We start from the raw sequence: 14,472 nt of genomic DNA on the forward strand, positions 1-14,472 counted from the left end.
TTTCTCATGTGACAGCCTGAAGCATGTTCACACTCTATCTCAATCAGTGTTTGTGAAGTGCGCTTGTGTTCTGTCCTTATTGTGTCCTTAAATCCCAAGACGTTTTGCTTTAGCCTGCCGTATTCTTATTTTTGACCCTTTTCAAATAGTGGATGTCTCCATTGTTAGCAATATTGGTTGCTATTGTTAAACTAATGTTTTTTACATGCACCTTCATCAAAAGATTATATATGTTTATATGCACAAGTGTACGGAGAGTTTTAAGAGCATTAAGATCAAACTCTTAGTTCAGCTGGTGTTCATTTCACATGATTAGATCCTGTCATCGTTACTGGTAAGTCGACCCAATAACCTGTATGAGTCCTTTCGCAATACAGCAGTTTTTCTGCTTGAGTTCATACAGTGAGATGGATTACCATAGACACACAGCCGTGCCTACATCTTTACAATCCATGCATTTCTTTATAATGCTACCTAACAAGAATAATTAAGCTTTTTACAGGAAACACATATCTGCAGTTATCTTTCATTTTCTCTGGTGTTTCTTCATCTCGACTCGGTGGTGTTGTTAAACTGCTCAGCTGATAAGGCTGCTGTGTGTCCGGTGGCCAGTTAAAGTTTAACAGGCGATTGCAAAAGGCCTCACTATGTCCAAGTCTGACTAACAGTTATCACACATGCACACAAATAATCATAATACCTGACCATAATCTGTTGACACATCATAGAGGCAGTGTAGGACAAAATAAGTTGTTTAGTAATAGAGTTATTGAGATGAACTGTAAATCATAAGTACTTCTGCCAATGAATATCTGTCAGTTACATCAAAAAATCATTTAAACAAAACTGAAAGGAATTTTGTTTTGAAATGGCCAGTTGTGGCATGGATGCTTGATCCCCTTCTTGATATCTTACTTCTTCCAGCGGGGAAACCAGATTTCGTGTAAACTGTTGTTGATACAGTCACATTAGCACAATTTCAGCAATGGTTTGCGGGCGAAGAGTCCCTATCATTGCGAGAAACAGTGCTCGCTCAGGTCACTTCCAAATCTATCAGCTTATATCAATCAATGTGGCGAATTCACGTTTAAGTTCATGAACTTGAATCTGGTGAGAAACTGTGTGGGAATGAACCCCTGTCACAAAATACCCAATTGAACGCTTCCTGTAGAGACGGAATTCGCCCTCTAATTTGCTCCTGAGCAAGCGAAAAAGCTGCTGAATAAAACTGAATAGACCTTATATAGGAATGCCGTGATAGGCGTCGTTTTCCTATAGGTGGATGTGGATCAGCTGAGAGTGCACTGGTGGAGCTTTACATCCTGGAGCTGAGCCTCACCCATGTCCCCACCCCTGAAGCTCTTCTTTCTCAGTCTGTCTGTCTCCTCCAACTGGTTGGATGTCCTGGTCCCATCCAGAGTCCTTACACCTTCTCTGGTCTCATCTGGGGCTGGAAGAGACCAGAGGAGGAGGAGGAAGGACTCTGGATGGGACCTAGCTCCTTCATGTGTGCTGGTCACACCCAGCTTCCAGGCTTCTTTGTCTCATCAGTTCTGCCTGGCTTCCTGGCTGCTCCTCCGCTGGTTCCATCCAGGCTCCTTTATCCTTGCTGGTTTCGTCCAGCTCCTCTGCTTCTCCCCTTCTGCTGGCTCCATTCAGCCGGTCCTCAGCTTGGCCTTGGTGCTCGGATCTCCCTGCTCTACCTTGGGCATCAGAGCCCATTACTCCGCCTAGGCCTTTTCGACCCATCAGCTCCACCTTGGCTCCACGCTCCCTTGGTTTGTCAAGCTCGCTCATCCCTCCGGCTTGGCCTTGGTCAATCATCGTTCTGCCTCCCACACTGACTTCCAGGCCTCTGGCTGCACCTCATCTCTCCCCTGTACTCCTTCCCTCGGGCTTCCCGTTCAACTGTGCTCTCACTGGCTCCACCTCAGTCTGCTGAGCCCCAGCCTCCTCCTTGGTCCTGTGAGCTTGCGACTCCACTCCGGCCCTCCAGACCAGCAGGGTGACCCTGGGTCTTTGTCTCCTTGGCTCCACCTGGATATCCACCTTTCTCGGCTCTTCCTCGGTCAGTCAACCACTTGGTTCCGCCTGGCCTCACCACCAAGGCTCATCCCTCCGATGGCTCTGCCAAGGACCACTAGCACCAACTTCGGCTTTTCTGCCTGGGGGTCCTAGACCTCCTTCCTACCTCCCATAGTCATGATCACACCCTCCCACCCACCTCTTAGGTGAACTTTATGTTTAGATGTATCACTGATTTCACTGTGTATGTATTCTGTGTCACTGTATTCTGTTAATTCCTTCATGATCATGTGCATTTAACCTGCCTTTTTTCATGAAACTGTTGGATTATCTTCTTTGTTTTTGTTAGTAATAAAGCTTAAAGCTGCATTTAGACCTGCTGTGACACGTTTAAATCAAAGAAAATACATTCACATCACATTTAAAGGAAAATGTTATATGTTGTCTATAACACGTGAACATATAACGCATTTGAAGAGAAATCATCAAGGTACATACTTAACAATGTCTACTGTAGGTTTGGAAATGTATTTTCCTGCCTCTCAAATATATAAGGTTAAAACTGCATTTTGACAAGTTTCCATATCCTTGTTGTTTCAAACACTGTTACTCTTGGTATTGTTATTGTTTGCTAATGCTAAGTGCTTTTGTGTCAAGAGCTCTTTTTGTTTGATCAAGTGCTCTGATGTGGGTTCTTGGTTTTCTTTTTATTCTACTCTCATAATGTGAAAAACACAAAAACTGCGGTCACCTGATTTAATGAACAATATCTTTTCAGGGAATCACAAAAGATCACAGACTTTATCCAGATTATTATACTACCTTATTATGTTCTTATTATGTCTTCTAATACAGATACACAAAATCGTTTCAATCACCCCATGGTTACCCCCTTCTCTATACATTTTTTTTTTTTCTATTCTTTATTTTGTTTTTGTTTTTTCCTATCCCTTTTTTCTTATTTGGTGTACCTGGATGTTTTTACTTTCTGTATAATGTATTTTATATTATTGAGACTGAACAAATGTCAATGTAGTTGGAATGTGAAAGACTAACATGTCAAAATAGTAGCACTCTTTTGCATTGTATACAGCATAATGGTTCAAAAAAAAAAAAAAAATCATGTCCAAATGCAGCCAGTCAGGTATTATCAGGTTTTACAGCACAGGCCTATGGGATTGTGGGTATGTTCAGAACTGATATCTATCTGTAAATATATAACTAGGGATTCTGTTGACACAGTTCAATGCTATTGTCTTGGTCTGTGCCGTAATAACCGGTTCACAAAGCCCAGACTGAGGCCTTGTGTGTTATTCAGAGCCCTTGTAAAACACATGCTACTGTGAAATTAAACACATCTTCAGCAGAGCCACAGAAACCATCTGAAAATGTCATCTTTGCTCATGGAAGTTAATGGCGTGACACGACATTCACTCAGTAGTCATAACTGATCTGCTGAAGGAGGATGTTGGTAAGTACTAATGTTATGACCCATGGCTCAAGGGAAGCAACAAACAGAGGACACACGCGAAACCAAGTTGTTGACTCAAAATATAATTTATTTAAAGATTAGAGTCACATAGAAGAAGTAAAGAAAACCATAAAGAAAACAACTATGGATTGGGAAACGTCAGTAATGTCAGAGTGTAATGTAGAATGCATGGATGTAAGGAGATATAGTGTACTGCGGTGTTGAGGTGCAAGGGCAAAAGCAAACTAAACCAACAATCCAAAACCGAAGCCCCTCCGCTGACTCAAGAGGAGGTCTCTATTAAACGGAGCGTCTGATAGAGAACAGGTGTTTCAAACGGCTGCCAATCAAAGTAGTTTGTGGGCTCAGCGGCAATTCCCAAAAGAAGAAGACATCCAAATTAGCACAAAACAATGGCTACGTTATACATCCAGAGCATGAGACAGCGCATCGGCTACCACATTTTCCAAACCTCGGACATGTCGAATATCCAGCCAGAATGACTGTAAAAACAGAGACTCATTTTGAAAAACAGCTGCTGATTCAGACACTAAGGAATTCAGAAAAGTCAGTGGATTATGATCCGTGTATATCACAATTGGGGCACTTGAATTTAAATACACGGCAAAATGCTGTAATGCCCAAATAAGGGCCAACGCTTCCTTTTCAACCACAGAATAGTGACGCTGATATGAAGTAAACTTTCTTGACAAAAAACTAACTGGATGATCTACTCCATCATCGTCACGCTGCTGAAAGACAGCTCCAGCTCCCACGTTGCTGGCATCAACGTGCAGCGTAAAAGGCTTATCAAAGGACGGAGCCCGAAGCACAGGCTCTGAACACAACACGGACTTAACATTTTTGAAAGCCGCCTCACAGCTTCAAACAGATCTTCAACAGATCTGTAAGTGGTGCGACTACAGTAGAAAAATTGCGTCAAAAAGATCGGTAGTACCCTACCAGTCCTAAGAACCTCATAAGTTCTTTCTTGGTTGTTGGAAAATGAAAATTCTTGATGGCTTGGACCTTTGCATGTACTGGTCGCACTTCCCTGTTCCCCACTACTTTCCCAAGATACGTCACAGACGTCTTGGCAAACTCACATTTTCCTAAGTTTACCGTAAGCCGAGCTTCAGACAAACGTCCTAACACCGAACGTAACCATTTCAAATGAGACTCCCAGCTATCACTAAAGACAACCAAGTCATCCAGATAAACAGCACTCCCCTTGAGACCTGACACCACTCGGTTCATAAGGCGCTGAAACGTCGCTGGAGCATTTTGCAGGCCGAAATTCATGACCTGGTAGGAATATAGCCCAGACGGAATAACAAGAGGCACTTGCCAATAGCCCTTCAGCAAGTCAAACTTGCTGACGAACTTGGCGGATCCAACCTGGTCTACACAATCTTCTATGTGAGGTAAAGGAAAGCAATCTGGCTTAAACTATTTACTTTGCGAAAATCTGTACAGAATCGAATGCTACCGTCTGCCTTTCCTACTAAAAGGCACAGGGAGGCCCAATCAGAAGACGAATGCACCGCAATATTATGGTCCTGCATATACCGAATTTCTCTTTCCATCAATTCCCGTTTCTCAGGTGAGACGCTGTTTAATTGGCTTTGCATCCCCCACATCAATATTGACCCAATCAGTACGAGAAGGCACATTGCCAAATAATTCAGCAAAACCACGCAATAATTCACATAACTCCTGACATCGTACAGAAGGCAGATGATGGAGAGTGAATTCTAAATTCTGTAATGACTCTAAATTTTGTAGCCGACCACGAAACACTCAATCATCCGGCGAGAAGGTCTCCTCTTCCTCACCCACTAAACATTACGCCTACCAACAGAGGCTACAGTACAGAAAGGGCGGAATGCGAAGGCATTAACTCTCCCAAGGGCTTCATTTCGGTTTCATAATAAGGTTTTAATATATTTACATGACAACGTTTAACAGACTTTCTTCGTGATGGCATTATAACTTCATAATTTTCGACACTTTTAGTCAAATTTAGCCTCAAAAGGAGAAGATACAATAGGTCGTAAAACAAGCACTTGATCGCCTGGGTTAAAAATTCGATGCTCAACTGTGCGGTCGTATAATCGCTTCATGTTCCCCTGATGTTTCTTAAGATTTTCCTTAGCTCACTCCCTCACTTGGAGAAGTCGGTTCTTGAAACCCAAAGCATATGACGCCAAATATTTAGGAGGTTCGGCAACTTTACCAGCCTCCTGAAATATGGACAACAACCCATGCACTTTATGGCCAAATCATTAGGGCTAAAACCCGTACTTTCCTGCACCACTTCACGTGCCGCTAACATCATCCACGGCAAACCCTCTTCCCAGTCCCTATCCAACTGCACACAGTGCGCACGAAGTAGTGACTTTAACAACTGGTGGAATCTCTCTAAAGCACCCTGGCTTTGAGCGTGATATGCGGTAGACTGATTATGTTTAATGCGCAGCTGTTTCAACACTTGCTGTAAGAGGTGAGAAGTAAGGTTTGAGCCTTGATCGCTTTGAATGATCTTTGGAATTCCGAAGACTGATATAAATTGGGTTAGAGCTTTGACAATAGAGCGAGAAGTAATACTGCGCAATGGATACGCCACAGGGAAGCATGTATTTAAGCACATAACAGTAAACAAATAAGTGCTTCCTGTCCTTGAACAAGGTAGTGGCCCTACACAATCCACAATAAGATGTTCAAAAGGTTCACCAGTAGCTTCAATTGGTCGCAAAGGAAAAGGTTTTAACACCTGATTCGGTTTAGTGGTTAGTTGGCAGGTCTTACAACTTTTAATATAAGCAGAAATGTCTTGCTTCAAACGCGGGCAAAAAAAAAATATCCCAACAAGCAAAGTATTTAAGCAGAGGCCTCTTTTAAACGGAGCGTCTGATAGAGAACAGGTGTTTCAAACGGCTGCCAATCAAAGTAGTTTGTGGGCTCAACGGCAATTCCATGAACAGACGACAGGGGTCGTCACGCTAACCACAGCAGGATTACCACGTAGTGTTCACTCAGTCATCTGCCAAGGCAACAAGTTAGCTGTTTAGGCTTCAACTTGGTCTTATGCAGCCAATTAAAAAAAATAAAAATAAGTGGATGGATGCATAGATGGATGGTTGAATAGATGGATGATTGAATGGATGCATAGGCGCCGATTTATGTTTCTGCCGGTGGGTGCTCTACCATGCGCAGTTTTTTTATTATTATTACACATTTTCACCACTGTTTCCATGATTAAATAATAACTGGGCTAAGTTATCATACACATATGCAACAAATGTAATATTTCATTCTCATTACTCAGTAATTAGTTATACTGGGTGTTACAGTTGGATAGTGCATTTGATGAATTTACACAAAATTTATCTTGCGAAGTGAAACGCACGGACTGCAAATACATTATTTAGTAACCAAATAATACACATATTCTTTCTATGAGGGCTGCGCTTTACTAAATAAAATGATTTAATAAATACCTGTTTACAAATTACAATAAGCACTTATCTGTGCATACACAGGAGAAAGTTTGAGGGCGCACACGTAATATCTTGGGAGAGTGCAAGGCGCAGAGCCATGATCACTATATGGGAGAATAAGCCCGCTGCAAGCTGAGAGATTCTTGCTGGCACTCTCGTATTACAGTAATGCACTCTTGATATTTGCCATTAAAATAACGCCAAAAACTGCCTCAAATGAACTATGAAAACGAGAATAAAGTCGTACAAGCTGCAATCCATTTCTTATTCGTTAAAATGAACGGAGACTATCTCGTGTTTTTCCGTGGGTGCTCGAGCCCCTGAGCACCCATGGGTTCGGCGCCTATGGATGGATGGATGCATGGATTCATGGTTGAATAGATGGATGGATGGATAAGTAGATGGGTGGGTGGGTGGGTAGGTGGATGGATTGATGAATGAGTGGATTGGACTCCCTGTATATGTATATATGGATTTCAAATTAATTCATTGTGAAATGTAATTAATTTTAAATAATAACTAACATAGTACAAATTAATATTATCACCCAGCAGTATATTTGAAGTTAGATACATGACCTACATACATATAGTACACTCATGTAAAGTGATTTAGACAGTAGTCAACATTTCAAGTGGATCAAAACCTTTCTTTAAAGTTGTCCTAAAACCTAAAACCAAAATGCATTCTTGTCTTAGGACAACTTTGATTAACTTCTTTGATCCACTTCAAATGTTGACTACTGTACTAGCAAATCTCAGCTGCTGGACTGTTTATATTGTCACAAAATGGGGAGACTATAAGGCATGAAGATATTAAGTAAATATGATCATTAACATCATGATTTTCTGTGAAGCTGCTTTGAAACCAGTACAACTGAAATGTTGCGGAGAGTCCAGTTCTTTCTCTTCTCTCATCTCGAATCAGTGAGTGTGAGCCACTGCTTTGTTGTAATCCTCGTTTATGAGGTTATTCTCATAACGTGTGTGTGGCGGATCCGAGCTGAAGCTAGCGATTCGGCTTAAACCCAGGGGTCAGGATGAGAAACCACACACACCAATCAGGAACACGGGCAAACGCTTTAACAGAACCTGATGTTGTGTGCTTTTACAAAACCGCAAACTAGCGTGACTCTCAGTACTGATGAGGCTGTTTGTTGAGATGAATTAATCTTCTTGCAAATGCTTGAATGTGGGCCAGCCAGTGTCGTTTTCAAACTGTGGGAGTGTCAGGCAGGAGTATTTCACTGTTTTTACTGGACCTTTCCTATGGTATCTTTTTCTCACAGAGATATGACGGTTGTACTGATTTACAGTGGCGTGGTAATGTGTCTGAAGCTGATTTTCATTGATCTCAGATAGGCTCTGAACACGTCGATGCTGAAACGCTTTACAGAAGCTGATCTGAGTAGCTGTGATCAGAGTGCTCAGTCTATTTAGGTTGAGGTCATGTTTGCCTACTAATTACACATTTACCCAGAGATCGATGAAGAGTGCTTGTGCTGATGTCACAAACCATCAACTCATGCATTTCTAACGCTGCAGATATTGGCTCTGGTCCTAATCATCCTGACGGGTATGGAGACTCAAGCAGTTGACACATATTGACACATATTTCCGTGATGGGTCTACACTGTATATATACGGTATATCCTAATGCCAGCTCTAGTACATACTGATATTAAAGGGGTCATCAGCAATGTTCTCTTTAGGCTGCGTAGACTAATTGAAGGTCCCGCGCAGCGCAATTTTATACCGTGCACACAGCGCGCACTCGCTCATTAGTCAGCAGCAATGGCAAAACGAAAAAAGAAGAAATTTTACCTCAGGTTTGTTTGTCTTTCAAACAAGAATGGTTAAATGAAATAGTTTCATTTAATTTTTTTTTCATTTTCATTTATTTAATCAGGGACAATGCACATTAATAGTACTTACAATATTATATATTGCACCAGATTTTGCCAACACTGGCTAATTTTCATCCATAGTCCCTTTTGGCAGGTTGATGTTTAGGACAGGAAGAAAATATAGACAAAGAATATTAATACACCAAATAGTTCAAACGGATACAGCTGATGGTCCTGGAAAATCAGTTAAATTGTCTGAAATATTCAGCTACGGAGCAAATGGCGTTGTGTGCAAAATTTGCTCCGAAGCTAAACATGGACAGAGTGAAAACTCGACTACTTAAAACGCCACTTAACACAAAAATGTCACACTGATGCTGTGAAAGCTTCGTATAATCGAAAGCATGGAACTTCGATTAACCAGCTCGAGAGAATCGAGAGAAAAACTTATTGTCCTCGCCAATAGGAACAAGTCAAACCCCGAACAAATCAAAATATTGATCGATAACGTGCTTCTTGCAATCAAAATGAACGCGTCAATACTGTCTGTTCAAGAAATTCATAATAATCTGGCAAAATATGTTAGCCTTCCCGACAGCTGGAGTAGTAAAAACCACGCATTTGAATTTGTGGAGTCAATTAATGCCGTTGTACAAGCTGAGACTTTGGAAAGTGTGAGAAATGCCCAAGTCCACACGCTAAAAGTCGACGAAAGCACAGACATTACAGTGCGGTTCTTTACATTAAGTTTAGGGAACAAAATCAAGTCGCCTACAAAACTGTGTTTGCCGGGATCGTTCAGCTGGCAGGATGCAGCGCCCAGCAGATTGCAGATGCAATAATAAAGTTCTACATGGATCACCGACTTGATTTGCAGAAATGGTCATGTTAACGTCTGACGGCGCATCTGTCATGTTAGGTAAACATAATGGAGTCACTGCAATACTGAGACGTCAAATTTTGCACCTTACAGAACAGCATTGTGTTGCTCACAGGGAAGATTTGGGAATTGATGATGCTTGGAAAGGTGTGTCGTTGATGAAGGAAGTGGAAACTCTTCTCAGGACAGTATATTCACTATTTAGTAGGTCCTCTGTCAAGAAAAGCAAATTCGATGAGCTGGCAAATGTTTTAGAAGTGGATTCACTGTCTTCCGGACCTCTGAATGAGGTTCGCTGGCTGTCTCGTTACCAAGCTGTAAATTCGTTACAGTCTGTTAACTGAATATCGCACAAAAGAAGCTGACAACGACGACCGGATTGCGAAATACTGTCTGATCCGAAGTACAGAGTTGCAATTACTGTGCTTGGAGATGTGTTGGAAGAACTCGCTCAGCTCTGTAACTCCTTGCAGCGAAGCAATCTTACTATCATTGATGCTCATTGCTTTGCCAGAGCTAAAATAGAAAAACGTAGTTCTCAGTATCTTGGGCAGCATGTTTATTGGAGCAGCCGAGTGAACGAGCTGTTGGAAACACGTGACAGTGCAATAAATACAGCGCACAATATTCTGTTTGTCCATAAAGTCTGTGACCATCTTGATGCTCGATTTCCTGAAGGTGAGCTTAAAGGATGGCCTGCTTTTAGCCTAGAGACACTGGATTCAACACTTGATTTTGATCATGGTATAGATTATGATGTAACCAGACTAAAAAAAAAAAACAGATGAGGCTGCCACTGAGTGCATCTGTCATCAGTACAAGGATTTCAAGTTCACTCTCAAAGAAAAACGAAAAATGGGAGCACTGCAGACATTTGCTGAAATGGTAACCTGGACACTAAAAAGTGAGGAGTTTACTGAACTAGCTGATTGACATTTGCGGGACATTCCAAGCGTCTAGTGCAGACTGTGAACGAGGTTTCAGTCTGATGAATCGTATCAAGACAAATTCACGCAACCGACTTCAGACCACGCACTTGGATCAGCTGATGAGAATCTGGTCTGCACAAGCAGAGGGCCCTATAAATTTGGACAAGGTCTACAACCACTGGAAAGGGGACAAGGACAGACGGGAGAGGTTTTAAGGTAGGCTACAATATTAATAAATACTTAAATAGACAGTTCATTCAGTTATGTGCAATGTGTTTGACTTGGACAATATTTTTGCTCTTTACTCGAATAACAATTTTAATAATCCTTAAACATTATATTGTATAAAATATTAATTAGCTCACTAAAGCTTTATACTTTGTTTAAAGTTTAGATACTAGTTTAGTGTATTAGTACACACCAGCAGAAATAAACAGGGGAGTGCATAAATAAAAAAATAAAAATGTCTATAATTGCTGAAATAAAACAGGCAGATAATATATATATTTTTAATTGTGGTGCATCTGTTTTTTTTTTTTAGATGCTGTTTTGAGAGAGGCCTTCCACAGACATGCAGGGCCAGTCAAGAAAGGACTGATGATGAAGCACTGTGACGTTGTTGTGTATATAGTTTTATTCAAATGTGATTTAATAAAATATGTTTTGTTTAAAAAATATTGTACTGTCATAGTTACTGTTAAACAGTTGATTGGAGGGACTGAGTCATCTATCAAACTATAGCATAGTTAACATGCCCTTTTTGAGTAGAATATATCATCACAGAAGATTTTTGCTCAACTTGCTCACAGTTTTAAAGTCTGCGCTCAGAGAAATATTTATTTGCTCAGTGCCGCAAAAAATTAGAGGGAACATTGGTCATCGGATGCGATATGCACTTTTACAAGCTGTTAGAACTGAAATGTGTGTTGGCAGTGTGTGTACACAACCACCCTATAATGATAAAGATCCACCCAGTGTTTTTTTTTTTGTAATCTCATTAAATCTTTACCCCTTTGTCAAATCCAGCCAATCTCAGATGCTTGTCTGTGTGATGTCACACAGACCCAGGCCCCTCCCACAACTGTTGATTGACACTGGTGTTTTACCTTAGACCCGCCCTGAGTGAGCTGTCATCAGTCCACCATTGTTTCACCGCCGGAGCAGATGTAGACAAGAATGTCTCCAAAGCAATTGAAGTGTTCTGTTGTTGGATGTAATAATGAACATAGCAGTCGTCATTTACTCCTGACATCTGAGCCGCTGAAGACGCAGAGGATTACCTTTGTTTCTGAAGGGAATGCACCCTGATCTACATAAATGAATTTATGTTCGCGTGAATCATTCGTGATGCAGCTTCACCTACAGAAGAAGTGAGTGTAAGGTTTTTTAATGAATCTTTGCAAATCTCCTTTCCTAATAATGTGCTAGTTAGCAAGCTTCACGATGAATGCGGCTGAAGTTTACCGTCTCTCAGAAGAGAGGGGCGTGGTCAGCAGAGCTAATTTGCATTTAAAGGGACATGCAATAACATGCTTGCTGTAGACAGGGCTGATTTTGACAGGGTAAAAAGGATGTTTTTTACACTACCATTGAGAAATTTTAACCAAAGTATGTTACAGACTTTTCGTTAAGACTCTAAAGAATCATATCAACTTGTAGATAATGGGCATCCGATAACCCCTTTAAAGCAAAAGGGAGGCATAATAAATAATCAAGGTGTACAGAAGAAGTGTATAGTTTCTATATCTAAAACTACACATTTTCTTTACTCAAATATATATTTGTTGACTTTCACAATTACTTTGTTATTGTATATATTATTATATGTTATTATGTGTATTATTACCCACTGTCCACAATCTCCTGCACCTGCAAAAAGGAAAGTTCTGCTATTATTCTCGTCATGAATTACCATCCTTCATTGAACTGCTACTCACCTGTATTTACCTGCACTGCTCATAACTGTCCCTGTTGTCATAGACCCTGTTGTTTCTTCGGCCTGTGTCCATAACAGTAGGTAGAACATGCATTGGATAGTTTTATGTTTATAATAAATCCATACATAAAAATGGAATTTTATTTTAATTATTGCACACACAATGTGTGTTTCCCCACACACTTTTAGTACGCATGATAATTAGAAATGTATGTGATTAACATTCTTTACGTCCTTTATATAAATAAAAAATGTATGTTTTACTTTCCATATAAGTTTCTTTACAGTTACTCAGCTGTAACAATTGTGTAAAAAACTACTGAAATTCACATTCTCACTTTCAACTAAACTTTTCTCTCAAATTGTTATGTTTATAATAAGAAGAAAAATGTATATTAAATTAGAAGTGGATTGTTTTCGCTGGGCTTGTTGCAATCTGTTTTGTGATTGTCTTATGCATGAAGGACAGAAGCAGTACTGTGAGCAAAAGAAGATGTATGTTTATTGTTTTGGAAGCTCATATGCTGGCATTCCAAGTAACATTTTGCCCTTTTGAAAGTCAATTCATTGTCCATACATACAACCCATGCAGGAATATGTAAAGCAGCAGATCTTTAGTGCTAGTGTTGAGACTGATCTCAGCAGTGACAGTGGGCTCCAATTAGCTCTCATTAGCCCCGCTTAGCCTCCTAAACGACAGCGAGACAGAGGGAACGATCTCATGTCTGAATCTCCGGGGCTGGATTAGTGACCATTACACTGATTACATTTCTCTAGCACCGTGGCCATCACTGCTCCAGATCCTCGCGGGACCGCAGATCACCGTACTGTGGATGCATGGATGGATAGATAAATAGAGGGATGGATGAATGCTGCTCCGTCACATCCAGCAGGTAATGACAGGTTGCATGTCAATGTGCAATGCTTTATTCGTCAGAAGAAATGATACAGTTTACGCATTTTTCTCACAACATGAGTTGCATATTCAGACGAGCACGAACTTGACCGGCTGTGTGCACGCTTCATTGTGCAGATGTGTGGTGATTAATCTCAAATATGATGTGTTTGAGTGAATTAACCTGCTAGTTAAGCAGTTCAGTTCACCAGCTTACTACATCAATCCGCCACATACATTTTCTTTCTTTTTTTCAGAGAAAATCAAGAATATGTGGCATTTTTCTCAAAATATGGCAACCTTGCATGTGAAGAAGCTAATAAGTGTCTTCACATTACTGCCATCCATACTTTAGTCATCAGAGGAGGAAGGAAGCGCTGCTTGTGCTTTTGCTGAGATCAGGAGAAAGCAGACATGACTCTGCTGTGTTTGTCACAAATAGAGGAACAGCGATGAACAGCGTCTCCTTCCTTCCCGTGACACCGACTGCCACTCCATGCTTACTGTGTTTCAGCGTCCCTGAGCAGGAAACCTTTGCTTTGACCACGATTTTGACATCCTAAACCCTAAAATTACATAAACACAAGCACGATTTTACTAATAGTTTCAAAACAGCCGAGGCTGCCATTTGTAATGCCCTTACAGTTAAAGTATTTTTACTAAGTATATGTAGTAAGTTTGTAAGTTAATGTAATAAGTATGTATATAAATAATAAACTTATAAACAAGCATACTTTCAATATAAAAACTATTAAACTAGTAGTTTACTGATTATTGTGTCAGTGTCCAGTGTCATAAACAAGGTCAGCTTGAAATACACAAGTAGTAAACTAACAGTATACTGTTACCATATTCATACTCTACCATCCATACTCTACTTTGCCATCAACTGTTTTGTTTCTAGCATTCTTCAAAATATCTACCTGAAGTTCACTCGTAGTATAGTTACTACAATACTAAAGAAACACTTGGATGTAAAACTAAAAAGGT

This window comes from Onychostoma macrolepis, chromosome 11, assembly GCF_012432095.1.
Source record: "Onychostoma macrolepis isolate SWU-2019 chromosome 11, ASM1243209v1, whole genome shotgun sequence".
In the NCBI taxonomy this organism is placed as follows: Eukaryota; Metazoa; Chordata; class Actinopteri; order Cypriniformes; family Cyprinidae; genus Onychostoma; species Onychostoma macrolepis.